We start from the raw sequence: 13,060 nt of genomic DNA, 5'->3' as shown, positions 1-13,060 counted from the left end.
AGTGACGCCATCGCACCCCAGTGACGCCATCGCACGTCGGTGACGCCATCGCACCCCAGTGACCCCGCCGCACCCCAGTGGCCCCGTCGCAGCCCCGTGACCCCGTCGCAGCCCCGTGACCCCGTCGCAGCCCCGTGACCCCGTCGCACCCCCGTGACCCCGCCGCACCCCAGTGGCCCCGTCGCAGCCCAGTGACCCCGTCGCAGCCCAGTGACCCCGTCGCAGCCCCGTGACCCCGTCGCACCCCAATGACCTCGCCGCACCCCAATGACCCCCGTCGCAGCCCAGTGACCCCGTCGCATCTCAGTGACGTGGCAGCGCCGCCGCAGCGCGTTGCCTGGAGACGGCGCCGGCCCCCCAGGCGCGGGTTCCCAGTCCCGCGAGGAGCGGCCGGAGAGCGGAGCCGCCGGAGAGGGTGGGCTGCAGGCGGCCGGCCTTCTTGGGCGACCCCGGGGCGGCGCCGCCGTGGCCACTGTTGGGGACAGGCCCGCGGGGCCGGGGACGCGGCCGGCCGACGAGACCGCCCAGCAGCGCCCTGCGGGCACCGCGTCCCGGGCCGGGAGGCCTAGTGGGTATCCGCCCCCGGCCCGGCCCGGCCCGGCCCAGACCGCCCTGGTCCTCTTTCCTTCTTCTTAGAAACAAACAAAAAATATTTTACTGATTGGGAGCCGGGCGGTGGCGCAGCGGGTTAAGCGCAGGTGGCGCAAAGCGCAGGGACCGGCGTGAGGATCCCGGTTCGAGCCCCCGGCTCCCCACCTGCAGGGGAGTCGCTTCACAGGTGGTGAAGCAGGTCTGCAGGTGTCTGTCTTTCTCTCCCCCTCTCTGTCTTCCCCTCCTCTCTCCATTTCTCTGTGTCCTATCCAACAACGACGACATCAACAACAACAACAATAATCACTACAACAATAAAACAAGGGCAACAAAAGGGAATAAATAAACAACATTTTTAAAAAATAAAATAAATAAATAAAAATATTAAAATAAATCTTTTTTTAAAAAAGGAAGAAAAGAAACGGGTTAGCAAGGTAGAAGGCGTACAAGAAAACACGTGCACAGCAAGTAGCACAGAGTGAAGACGGTGAGCCCCAAACCAGCCGTGGCTCCTTTGAACACAGGGCAAAATGATCTTCCTCCATCCGTCAGGCGCTCGACAGGCATTGCTCCGGTCTCTTTCTTGGGTTTGCACAAAGTTACAAAGACAACAAACAGCACAAAAGGTTTAAAGGCCCAGCCGTGAATGACACTTGCCTTCAAAGCAGCTAAACCAAAGTACTTGTGCTCGTTTTTCATTTGGATTTCCTTCCTCCTTCCAGTTGTCTGTAGACTTGCCGTGTGGAAAAATGAACCCCACTGGAAGAAACAAGAACGTTGCTACGACTCTTCCGAAGCCTGCCAGCTAGGAAGGAGCAGAAGTAGATTCAGACCCGAGCACACCCTGGGCCTGTCGTCTCTTCCCTCAGCTGCTTCAGAACCTGGGGAGGCGGCAAGCTCAGTACATGTCTGACCGCAGCACAGTCCCCCGTCAGCCAGCACGGTGCCTGGGAGGCACTGATCATTTGGTATTTGGATATCTGAATATCTGGACTTCCTTGAATATCTGGACATGAGAAAGCTAAGGGCCTAATAGTGAGCACACATCATGATGAAAATTCCCAACAAATAGCTAAATTCAGCAACAGCCTGTAGCTGAACCTAATGTCCTGGGAAACAGGACAGTGCTGCTCTATAAAAATTGACTGTCAAACATTAACCCCCCCCCCCAATAAAGGGAATACATAATAACAGTAATACAATAATATATATATATAACAAAAAAGAACAACTGCCCTAGAACATTGAAATTTATCAACTGAGAAGAATAGCATTTATGTAAAAAAAAAAATTACCCTCAGTTAAACAAGGTGTTAGAGTTTCTAATTATTGCAGAAAGATAGGACAAAGAATCAAGAGACCGCCAAACAGTAATAAAGAACATTATTCTTAGACAAAAACATTCTACGTTATGAAACAGTGTCACCCAAATTTTACTAAAACTAGTAAGTGAACTCAGCAGTATTCCAGGATACAACGTTTTTTAAAAGTTGTATGTCTTGATAATAACAGTGAACAATTGGACACTGAAATTTACAATATCCCACTTAAAAGAAAAATTACAGATAAATTTGACCAGAAGTGTAGAATACATGTAAAATGGAAACTATTAAATGTTGTTGGAGAAATGAAAAATCTAAATAAGATATATCATGCTCATAAATGAGGGTATTCAATATTTTTTTATTTATTTATTTTCCCTTTTGTTGCTCTTGTTTTTCATTGTTGTGGTTATTGTTGTTACTGATGTCATTGTTGTTGGATAGGACAGAGAGCAATGGAGAGAGGTGGGGAAGACAGAGGGGGAGAGAAAGACACCTGCAGACCTGCTTCACCGCCTGTGAAGCGACTCCCCTGCAGGTGGGGAGCCGGGGGCTTGAACTGGGATCCTTAACGCTGGTCCTTGCGCTTTGCATCACCTGTGCTTAACCCGCTGCGCTACCGCCCGACTCCCGGCATTCAATATTTTTAATACATCATTTTTCTCTGGATTGACCTATAGATGGATTCAAACAATTCCAATAAAAGTCCTAGTGTGCTCCTTTTTGGGGAACTTACCAAGTTAATCCTAAAATATATATGAAAACGCAAGGAACTAAAATAGTCAAAATTTGATGAAAAACAAAGAGTTCAGGGAGGGGCCAGATGGTGGCACACCTGTTTAAGTGCACATATTGAAAAAGTTCAGCGATTTATACTACCTGATTTCGATACATTGAAAAACCAGCAGTAATCAAATGATATGACTAGTTTGGAAAACAGTTCTGTTCTGTCATTCCTTAAAAGTTAAACCTACATCTACCATGTGATGTAGTCCTTACACAACCCCAGGAATTTACCTACAAAGACTGTCCACGAATATTTCTAGTGCTATTAGTTACAACAAGCCCAAACTGAAAATGATCCAGATGTCCAGTCAGCTGGACTAGGGCAAAGAAGAGCTCCCAAACTTGGAAGTCATTAATAAAATCAACTTGACCTCATTGACCTCATTGAATGTAACCTCCAAGTCCCTGTCAGTCTCTGCCTGCAGTTCGCACTCACAGGCAGAAACATTCTAGGCTGCACTCACTTCTGAACTAGTCCTCCTCGAGTGGCAGAGTAGGATGACCCAGCCTCTCTGGAGAGTGGGACAGTCCCTACCACTGCTGCTTTACAGTGAGGCCCCCCAAGAGGGCTTATGCTGTCATTCCTGATGGAAGCGATGATCACGTGATGGTGGGGAAAGGGACCTATTAGAGGTCTGGGCCCATCTCCTGTGTGTGTGAATCCAAAGATTGCCTGTCTGGGGCCCCAGGTGACGGTCTGAGTACTTTACCAGGGCTGTGCCCTGCCTTTGCTTTTATTTCTGCATTTGGGGAGCTCACACACACAACTCCAACTATCACCTGCATTCAGGTAATGTCCAAGTTCAGCATTGCTAATAGTTGCCGTTCACTAATGTTCCAGATCCTGTAGTTCTATATTTACATATGCTTTCTTTTAAAGGAATAAAGGTACCATAGTAATGACACCTAAATTCAGCAGTGCGTATGGCAAAGTGACTTCAGTATGCCTGTTTGTTTTCTAGGCTAACTCATTTGAAGAGATTTCTTTTCTGTGTCCTAATATATCCTATTATGGTATCCTGTACTTTATTTAAAAATGTCTCCTCTAAAGTCTTCGAGAAGATTGAAGACACTGGAATACTCCCTGCCAGCTTCTATGAAGCCAACATCACCCTGATACCAAAAGCAGACAGGGACACAACCAAAAAAAGAAAACTACAGACCAATATCTCTGATGAACATAGATGTGAAAATATTGAACAGAATTCTAGCCAACCGGATACAGCAGTATATCAAAAAGATTGTTCATCATGACCAAGTGGGGTTTATCCCAGGCATGCAAGGTTGCTTTAATATACGTAAATCAATCAATGTGATCCACCACATCAACAAAAGCAAGACCAAAAACCACATGGTCATATCAATAGATGCAGAGAAAGCCCTTGACAAAATACAACATCCCTTTATGATCAAAACTACAAAAAAGGGGAATAGATGGAAAATTCCTGAAGATAGTGGAGTCTATATATAGCAAACCTACAGCCAACATCAGACTCAATGGTGAAAAACTGGAAGCATTTCCACTCAGATCAGGTACTAGACAGGGCTGCCCACTATCACCATTACTATTCAACATAGTGTTGGAAGTTCTTGCCATAGCAATCAGGCAGGAGCAAGGAATTAAAGGGATACAGATTGGAAGAGAAGAAGTCAAACTCTCCTTACTTGCAGATGACATGATAGTATACATGGAAAAACCTAAGGAATCCAGCAAGAAGCTTTTGGAAATCATCAGGCAATACAGTAAGGTGTCAGGCTACAAAATTAACATTCAAAAGTCAGTGGCATTCCTCGATGCAAACATTAAGTTAGAAGAAATTGAAATCCAGAAATCAATTCCTTTTACTATAGCAACAAAAACAATAAAATATCTAGGAGTAAACCTAACCAAAGAAGTGAAAGACTTGTATACTGAAAATTATGAGTCACTACTCAAAAGAAATTGAAAAAGACACAAAGAAGTGGAAAGATATTCCATGTTCATGGGTTGGAAGAATTAACATCATCAAAATGAATATACTACCCAGAGCCATCTACAAATTTAATGCTGTCCCCATCAAGATCCCAACCACATTTTTTAGGACAATAGAACAAATGCTACAAATGTTTATCTGGAACCAGAAAAGACCTAGAATTGCCAAAACAATCTTGAGAAAAAAGAACAGAACCGGAGGCATCACACTGCCAGATATCAAACTATATTATAGGGCCAGTCATCAAAACTGCTTGATACTGGAACATGAACAGACACACTGACCAGTGGAATAGAATTGAGAGCCCAGAAATGAGGCCCCACACCTATGGACATCTAATCTTTGACAAAGGGGCCCAGACTATTACATGGGGAAAGCAGAGTCTCTTCAACAAATGGTGTTGGAAACAATGGGTTGAAACATGCAGAAGAATGAAACTGAATCACTGTATTTCACCAAATACAAAAGTAAATTCCAAGTGGATCAAGGACTTGGATGTTAGACCACAAACTATCAAATACTTAGAGGAAAATATTGGCAGAACTCTTTTCCGCATAAATTTTAAAGACATTTTCAATGAAACAAATCCAATTACAAGGAAGACTAAGGCAAGTATAAACCTATGGGACTACATCAAATTAAAAAGCTTCTTCACAGCAAAAGAAACCACTACCCAAACCAAGAGACCCCTCACAGAATGGGAGAAGATCTTTACATGTCGCACATCAGATAAGAGTTAATAACCAACATATATAAAGAGCTTGCCAGACTCAACAACAAGACAACAAATAACCCCATCCAAAAATGGGGGGAGGAATTGGACAGAATATTCACCACAGAAGAGATCCAAAAGGCCGAGAAACACATGAAAAAATGCTCCAAGTCTCTGATTGTCAGAGAAATGCAAATCAAGACAACAATGAGATATCACTTCACTCCTGTGAGAATGTCACACATCAGAAAAGGTAACAGCAGCAAATGCTGGAGAGGGTGTGGGGTCAAAAGGAACCCTCCTGCACTGCTGGTGAGAATGTCAATGAGTCCAACCTCTGTGGAGAACAGTCTGGAGAACTCTCAGAAGTCTAGAAATGGACCTACCCTATGACCCTGCAATTCCTCTCCTGGGGATATATCCTAAGGAACTCAACACATCCATCCAAAAAAATCTGTGTACACATATGTTCTTGGCAGCACAATTTGTAACAGCCAAAACCTGGAAGCAACCCAGTTGTCCAACCACAGATGAGTGGCTGAGCAAGTTGTGGTCTAGATACACAATGGAATACTACTCAGCTGTAAAAAATGGTGACTTCACCGTTTTCAGCCGACCTTGAAAAAATCATGTTGAGTGAAATAAGTCAGAAACAGAAGGATGAATATGGGATGATCTCAGTCTCAGGCAGAAGTTGAAAAACAAGATCAGAAACGAAAACACAAGTAGAACCTGAAATGGAATTGGCATATTGCACCCAAGTAAAAGACTCTGGGGTGGGTGGATGGGGAGAATACAGATCCATGAAGGATGATAAATGACATAGTGGGGGTTGTATTGTTAAATGGGAAACTGGGGGGATGTTAGGCACGTACAAACTATTGTATTTACAGTTGAATGTAAAACATTAATTCCCCAATAAAGAAATAAAAAAAATGTCTCTTCTATTGGGAGTCAGGCGGTAGTGCAGCGGGTTAAGCACTGGTGGTACAAAGCACAAGGACCGGTGTAAGGATCCTGGTTTGAGCCCCGGGTTCCCCACCTGTAGGGGAGTCGCTTCACAGGTGGTGAAGCAGGTCTGCAGGTGTCTGTCTTTCTCTCTCCCTCTCTGTCTTCCCTCCTCTCTCCATTTCTCACTATCCTATCCAATAACAACAACAGCTATAACAACAACAATAATAACTACAACAACAATAAAAAAATAAGGGCAACAAAAGGGAAAATAAATATTTTTAAATGTCTCCTCTATTTTTATATATTTTTTCTTTTCTTTTTTGTTTTCCTCCAGGGTTATAGCTGGGGCTCGGTGCCTGTACTACGAATCCACTGCTCCTGTCAGCTATTCTTTCTCATTTGTTGTCCTTGTTGTTTATCATTGTTATTATTATTGTTGTTGTTCTTGCTGTCATTGTTGGATAGGACAGAGAGAAATCGAGAGGGGAAGAGAAAGACAGACATCTGCAAACCTGCTTCACTGCTTGTGTCCCTCCCACCTCCGAAAGTGGGGAGGGAGCCAGGGGCTCGAACCAGGATCCTTAAGACAGTTCTTGTGCTTTGCATCATGTGTGCTTAACCCACTGCGCTACTGCCCGGCCCCCTATTTTTATATTTTTTAACTTTGCTGGTATGTTCCAGGTGCTGTAATCATCCTCTATATATATTATTCATGTAAACACTATAGCGGCCTGGTAAGACACAGCCCTCAACACACTGGAAGATGTTTTGGTGCTGCGGTTTCTTCCCATCTTGTCTGTCTCTCTCTTTCTACCTGAAAAAAAGTCGGCCTGGAGCAGTGAAGCTGTGGCAACAACAACAAAAAACATTGTGGGGGATGATGCTGGAAGGTGGCCTTGGAGTCACATGGTAAGAGTGGACAGGTGCAGGAAGACTGACTCTTCTGAGCGCCAGATAGCGCTTTTAGGGTTATGGGATGGTGAACTCGTCCTTATTGACATGAGTTCCCCCAGAACAGCAATTCTGTGACCTACTCTGACTTAATATTGAGAACCGGCCACTTTATGGTGTAGATTTTAAAAAGGTAATAATTTATGTTGTCTGGTCTGTCAGCAAGATACAAGGTGGATTTCAAAAATACACTTCAGAGCAGAAAAATAGTTCACTTGCATAGTGCATTGTTTTGCTGCGTGCACAACCCAGATTCATGCCTAGACCCTAACACATTGAAGAAAGTTCTAATGTTTTGATCTCTTACTCTCTCTGCCTCTAGCTAAAAATCACAATAATCGATAAAAACACTTTTCAGAGTAAGTTTCTCAACTATTATGGCTGTGAAGTGACAAAGAACTTAGATTAAAATGATATGAGAATAAGTCAAACTCAGTAGCAGAAATTATGCTATTCCACTGCAGAATACTGTGCCCCAGGATGGTTCCGTAGCCCCCATGTCCACTTGGTCGATTCCAAATTATATTCCTCCATGAGGATCATTTCTGGAGCCATCCGTTCCACCCCGGTTCCATGGCTGCCAGTTCTTAGCAACATCGCCCCGCCAGATATTCGTCGGGATGCGGCATCATCTAAGTTCATTTCCCACGTCTACGCTCGACCGGACCTGCCAATATACGCGGATATCTTCGTCCACCCTGTCCAACGCTTGACGTCTCGTCACCCAATCTGGTCCCCTACGCCTACACTGAACTTCTCTGTTCCAGACTCTTGGAAACAGAGTTGGCAGTCAGCTGAGGTAAAGAACAAACACCTCATCACAGACCCCTGCAAGCGTCCACCCGGCTTTGACCTGGCACGTTATGATCGGGCCCTCCTCAATCGCTATCGAACAGGCCATGGCCGGTGCGCCGCTGTGTTCCATCGCTGGGGAGCCAGAGACGACCCGAACTGCCCCTGCGGCTCCAGACAGACTATGACCCACATAGTCAACGACTGCCACCTCTCCAGATTCAAAGGAGGTCTCGAAACTTTACATCAGGCTCAACCTGACGCTGTTGACTGGCTACGGAAGAAGGGCAAACGCTAGAAGAAGAAGTAGCAGAAATATAGTAGCTAAAATCTGAGATGCTAAAACAGAAGGTTTCAATCTCTGTTCTCCCACTAATGAATTTCTATGTCCTTGGAAAAACCTTTCGCCTCTATATGACTTATTTTTCCATAAGGTTAAAATTAGTGTCTTTTATTTGTGGCGCATAAATGAGTACTTTGCACATGTGTGATTTCACTGCTCCTGGGTTGACTTCTTTATTCGTTTAATTTTAGGTAAAGAAACAGAGAGGATCGACACCACAGCGCTGAAGCTTGCCTGATGGTGCCAGGTCTTGAACCCAGGCTGCACACATGGCCAGGCACCTGCCCTACCAGGTGAGTTTCTTCTTGCCTCCATAGTCTGCGTACATTTCACCTTACTTACTGAGACCAGAAAAATTCATTTCTTTATTTTGGGTAGGAGATCAATTAGCACTCTCTTTTCTAGCCATCAGATCCCTTCATACCAGTGTTTTACCACCAGGTGAACTTCCTAGAATACTGTATTTTAATATTAGATAAGGATAATATCCATCTCTGGTCTTCTTTTTTCCATAGGTAGAAAAACAGCAGAAAGGGAAAGGAAGTCAGGTCATTATAAATGTCTTTCTAATAAAACCTTAGCCATGGAATGGGGAGTGGGCTGAAGTGAGGTGGTTTTGAGTAAGAACCAATTTTCAACAAATCATGTCGTGATCCTAGATCTACAGAGGTATGTCAGTACAACTGCAAGGGGCAAGGTCAGTGGCACACCTCGGAGAGTTTACGCATCACCGTGTTCAAGGACCCCGTTTGAAGCCCCTGGTCCTTACCTGTAGGTGGGAAGCTTCATGAGTGGTGAAGCAGGGAATCAGTTTTCTCTCTCTGTCTGCTCCTTTCCCTCTCAATTTCTCTCTGTCTCTCTTAAAAAAAAAAAAAAAAAAAAAAAAAACTTCCCTCATAGGTGGGATCCAAGGCACAAAGCAAACGATAACACAAGATGAAAAACCTCGGGAGTCAGGCTGTAGTGCAGCGGGTTAAGCACAGGTGGCGCAAAGCACAAGGACCGGCATAAGGATGCCAGTTCGAACCCCGGCTCCCCACCTATAGGGGAGTCGCTTCCCAGGCGGTGAAGCAGGTCTGCAGGTGTCTATCTTTCTCTCCCCTCTCTGCCTTCCCCTCCTCTCTCCATTTCTCTCTGTCCTATCCAACAACGACAACAACAATAATAACTACAACAATAAAACAACAAGGGCAACAAAAGGGAATAAATAAATTAAATTAAATTAAATTAAATAAAAGATGAAAAACCTCAGTGGACTGTGGTGTCTTACAGCAGCTCTAGGAACATAAAAAGGGGGGAAGGGAGTGCTATCAAGGAGTGGGGAACCGGGCATTTTATAGCAGAGGAGGAGGAGGGTTTGTTGGAGGGTGAGGTACACTGACACCACTATTAGGGTTGCTGGGTAAAATACACGACTCAAGTTAAATTTAAATTTCAAGTAAATATTGTTTTGGTATAAGTGCACCCCAAATATTACTTTACACATATATATGTGAGACATAACTGAAGTACTCTTTGCTGTTTAACTGATCTTCAAATTTAGTTGAAATCCCTGGTGTACATTTGTTTTGTTTTGCTTGACCACCAAGCCTAGCTGGTACGTCCCTTAACTTTGGCTCTTAAGTTAATTCCAGCACTGTTCTCTAACTGTGGCAAATGCACCACGTTAATAATAGGTGAAATTAGGTGTTGGGTCCATGAAAGCTATTTATACAGTCTTCACTTATTTTTAAAAATGTAAAGCTTTCCTAAAGTAAGCTTGACTTCTCAAGCTGGCTTCTGCTAATTCACTTCAGCACTGTTTTGAGCATTTTGGGGGAAATATAAAGAGAAGAGGCTGCTCCCAGCTGACTCTAGTATTATTGAAATGCTTTAAATCAAATCTGACCTCACATATAGACTACGCAGAGGTAAACAGTTACCATGTGTTTACACCTAACTGAAAGGGTGAGGTGACAAGCAGTTTCTCTTCCTGTGTGGAGACAAACATTTTCTTTTTGGCAGGAGTGACTCGATGTGGCAGTAAACAGTTAATATATATTTACACCTAACTGAAAGGTTGAGGTGACAAACAGTTTCTCTCCCTGTGTGGAGACAAACATTTTCTTTTTGGCAGGAGTGACTCGATGTGGCAGTAAACAGTTAATATATATTTACACCTAACTGAAAGGGTGAGGTGACAAACAGTTTCTCTCCCTGTGTGGAGACAAACATTTTCTTTTTGGCAGGAGTGACTCATTCCTCAGTTTATTTACTTGCATATTATTGTTATTGTAATTCTTAGAAAACTTGTTCTTAGAGCAGCTGATTTTGCTTTGATGACTAGCTAAAGGTCTAGGGGACTGCAGTAAAATATAGAATTCTTTGGTCTGGAAATCAACACAGTTCAAATCTGTTCAAGCCAGCGGACAGCAGAAACTACTGCCATGTGTGAGAATGGGCTGGGCTTCACCTTACGTGCTCTCCTCCAGCTTTCTACCGTTAGAAATCAGCTTCTCTTTATTGGATTCACCCGGAAATACTGATGTTTGCTGGTTGGTATGGCCTTTGTAAAAATCATGTCAAGTGTGGGCCTGTGAGACAACTTACCTGGGCGGGAGCCTGGCCTGCCTTCCCAGGTTCAAGCCTTTGCCTTGTTGTTCAGCTAACACGCACAGAAGGAAGGACTCTGGGAAAACATTTCAGAGGGACTTGTGTCTTGTCTGAAGTCTTACATTTGCTGACTGTCTGAGCTAGACCAGGTCAGTCTTGGTTGAAGCTGATGTCTGCATCAAGGAGGAAGTTGTTCTCTAAGTTTTCAGGGGCTCCCTTTTATTCTTGTAATTGCAAATGAATTTAAGAGACATTTCCTGAAGTTCGTACAGGAGTCTTGAGTGGTTATTTATTTTTTTTGACTTGCATATTTTTACTGAATGAACAGAGTCCAGGGAACAGGATAAGATATATGTGACTCCTTGCACTGTCAGAAGTCCCCGAAATCCATCACTAGCGAAGTTTCACTATTGATTTCTCACAAGAAGTCATCCTTCTGTAGCCTTTAAGTTTTTTAAAAACATTTCCCAGGTGGTCCGGGAGGTGGCACAGTGGATAAACCATTAGACTCTCAAGCATGAAATCCTGAATTCAGTCTCCAGCAGCACATGTACCATAATGAAGTCTGGTTCTCTCTCTCTCTCTATCTTTCTCATGAATAAATAAATAAATAAATAAATACACATTTCCCAGATTTACTGAATTTTACTTTGAGTAGTGCGTGCTTGAATTTCTACTCCTGAGTGCTTTTCTTATTTCACCACTGTTCTTTTTTTGGCAGCTGACTGATTCCAGGCTGCATGGTGGAAGAGTTCACATCTCTTTCTTGTCGTTTGTAAGAGAAATACAGTGGTGTGCAGAAAGTCGTTGTGACTGCAACTTGAATCTTACCTCCTCCACTTAGCTAGAACTGCGGCCTCCAGGACGTGAGGCTGTCATCTACAGGGACCCGGCGCACATTTTATTCCTCTCAGCCAGCCCTACTTTCTGCCTTCTTTTCTTCTATAAGGATGTAAATCACATTTTTTTTTCATCAGTATGTTTGCAAATGGTATTTGGCTTTTGAGTGATTATGTGTATCTGGTAGGGGTTTTCTCTATTCCTCCTCCTGGGTAGGGTATATACCTATCCAAATTAACAGAAAATTGTGGTGACTTTATAAAGAGTAGCTGTCCACAGGACAGGAGACCTGGTGTGGAAGGTCTGATTGTTGATCAGTTAATACAAACAGAAGGCAGACTATACTTGACTATACTGCCCCCCCTTTATTTTTCATCACTCCCGGAGAGCTGCATGAGGATGAAAACACGGAAGGAATGACATATGAACAAAAACAAAACAAGCAATGATTTTATGAGATGCATATGGACTTGGACCTTTACTTTGGCATGGCTGGTGACTGTGGCAAGTGGAGCGAGCACAGCCCATTTGAAGAGGCAGCCGCTACTCAGTACCCAGTATACAGTACTGCTATAAGGATAGGCTGGTTCTCAATTTCCAAGCTCCTCCCCCTTTCAAGGGAACCCAGAAATATAAAGTGAAACATTTTAAATTCTTGAAAATTGAACTCTAATTTACAATACTACTCTGTGGGCTAACAACAACAACAACAAACCTATACCAGTAGGTCATGGCCTCTGATGTGAGTGCTTAACCAGGTGCGCCAAGCCTGGACCCCAGGTCATGGCCTCTGAACTGAAAGGAACATGGAACTGTGGGATGAGAGAGAGAAACAGGAAAAATAAGCTGGCCTGACTCTCCAGCACCCTGTGGGTTCTGAAGCAAAGAACTAAAGAACTTTTTTTTTTAAAAGATTCCCTTTGCTTCCTTTTTTTTTTTTTTTCCCTCCAGGATTATTGCTGGGCTCGGTGCCTGCACCATGAATCCACTGCTCCTGGAGGCCATTTCCCCCCCTTTTGTTGCCCTTGTTGTGGTTATTATTGTTATTATAGACGTCGCTCGTTGGTGGATAGGACAGAGAGAAATGAAGAGAGGAGGGGAAGACAGGGAGAGAGACAGACAGACACCTGCAGACCTGCTCCACCGCCTGTGAAGCGACGCCCCTGCAGGTGGGGAGCCGGGGGCTCGAACTGGGATCCTTACG

General features: G+C 44.0%; 1 long non-coding RNA gene across 1 annotated transcript; it reads left to right on the top strand.

Moving 5' to 3' along the window:
- The first annotated feature begins 8,407 nt into the window (after window positions 1-8,407).
- LOC132533922 (uncharacterized) lies at window positions 8,408-12,279 on the top strand. Its single transcript, XR_009545687.1, has 2 exons — window positions 8,408-8,717; window positions 11,488-12,279. It is a non-coding gene; the product is annotated as an uncharacterized LOC132533922 (long non-coding RNA).
- Window positions 12,280-13,060: the final 781 nt, after the last annotated feature.

This window comes from Erinaceus europaeus, chromosome 17 (genome assembly GCF_950295315.1).
Source record: "Erinaceus europaeus chromosome 17, mEriEur2.1, whole genome shotgun sequence".
Lineage (NCBI taxonomy): Eukaryota > Metazoa > Chordata > Mammalia > Eulipotyphla > Erinaceidae > Erinaceus > Erinaceus europaeus.
This window is presented reverse-complemented; position numbering and strand designations above follow the sequence as displayed.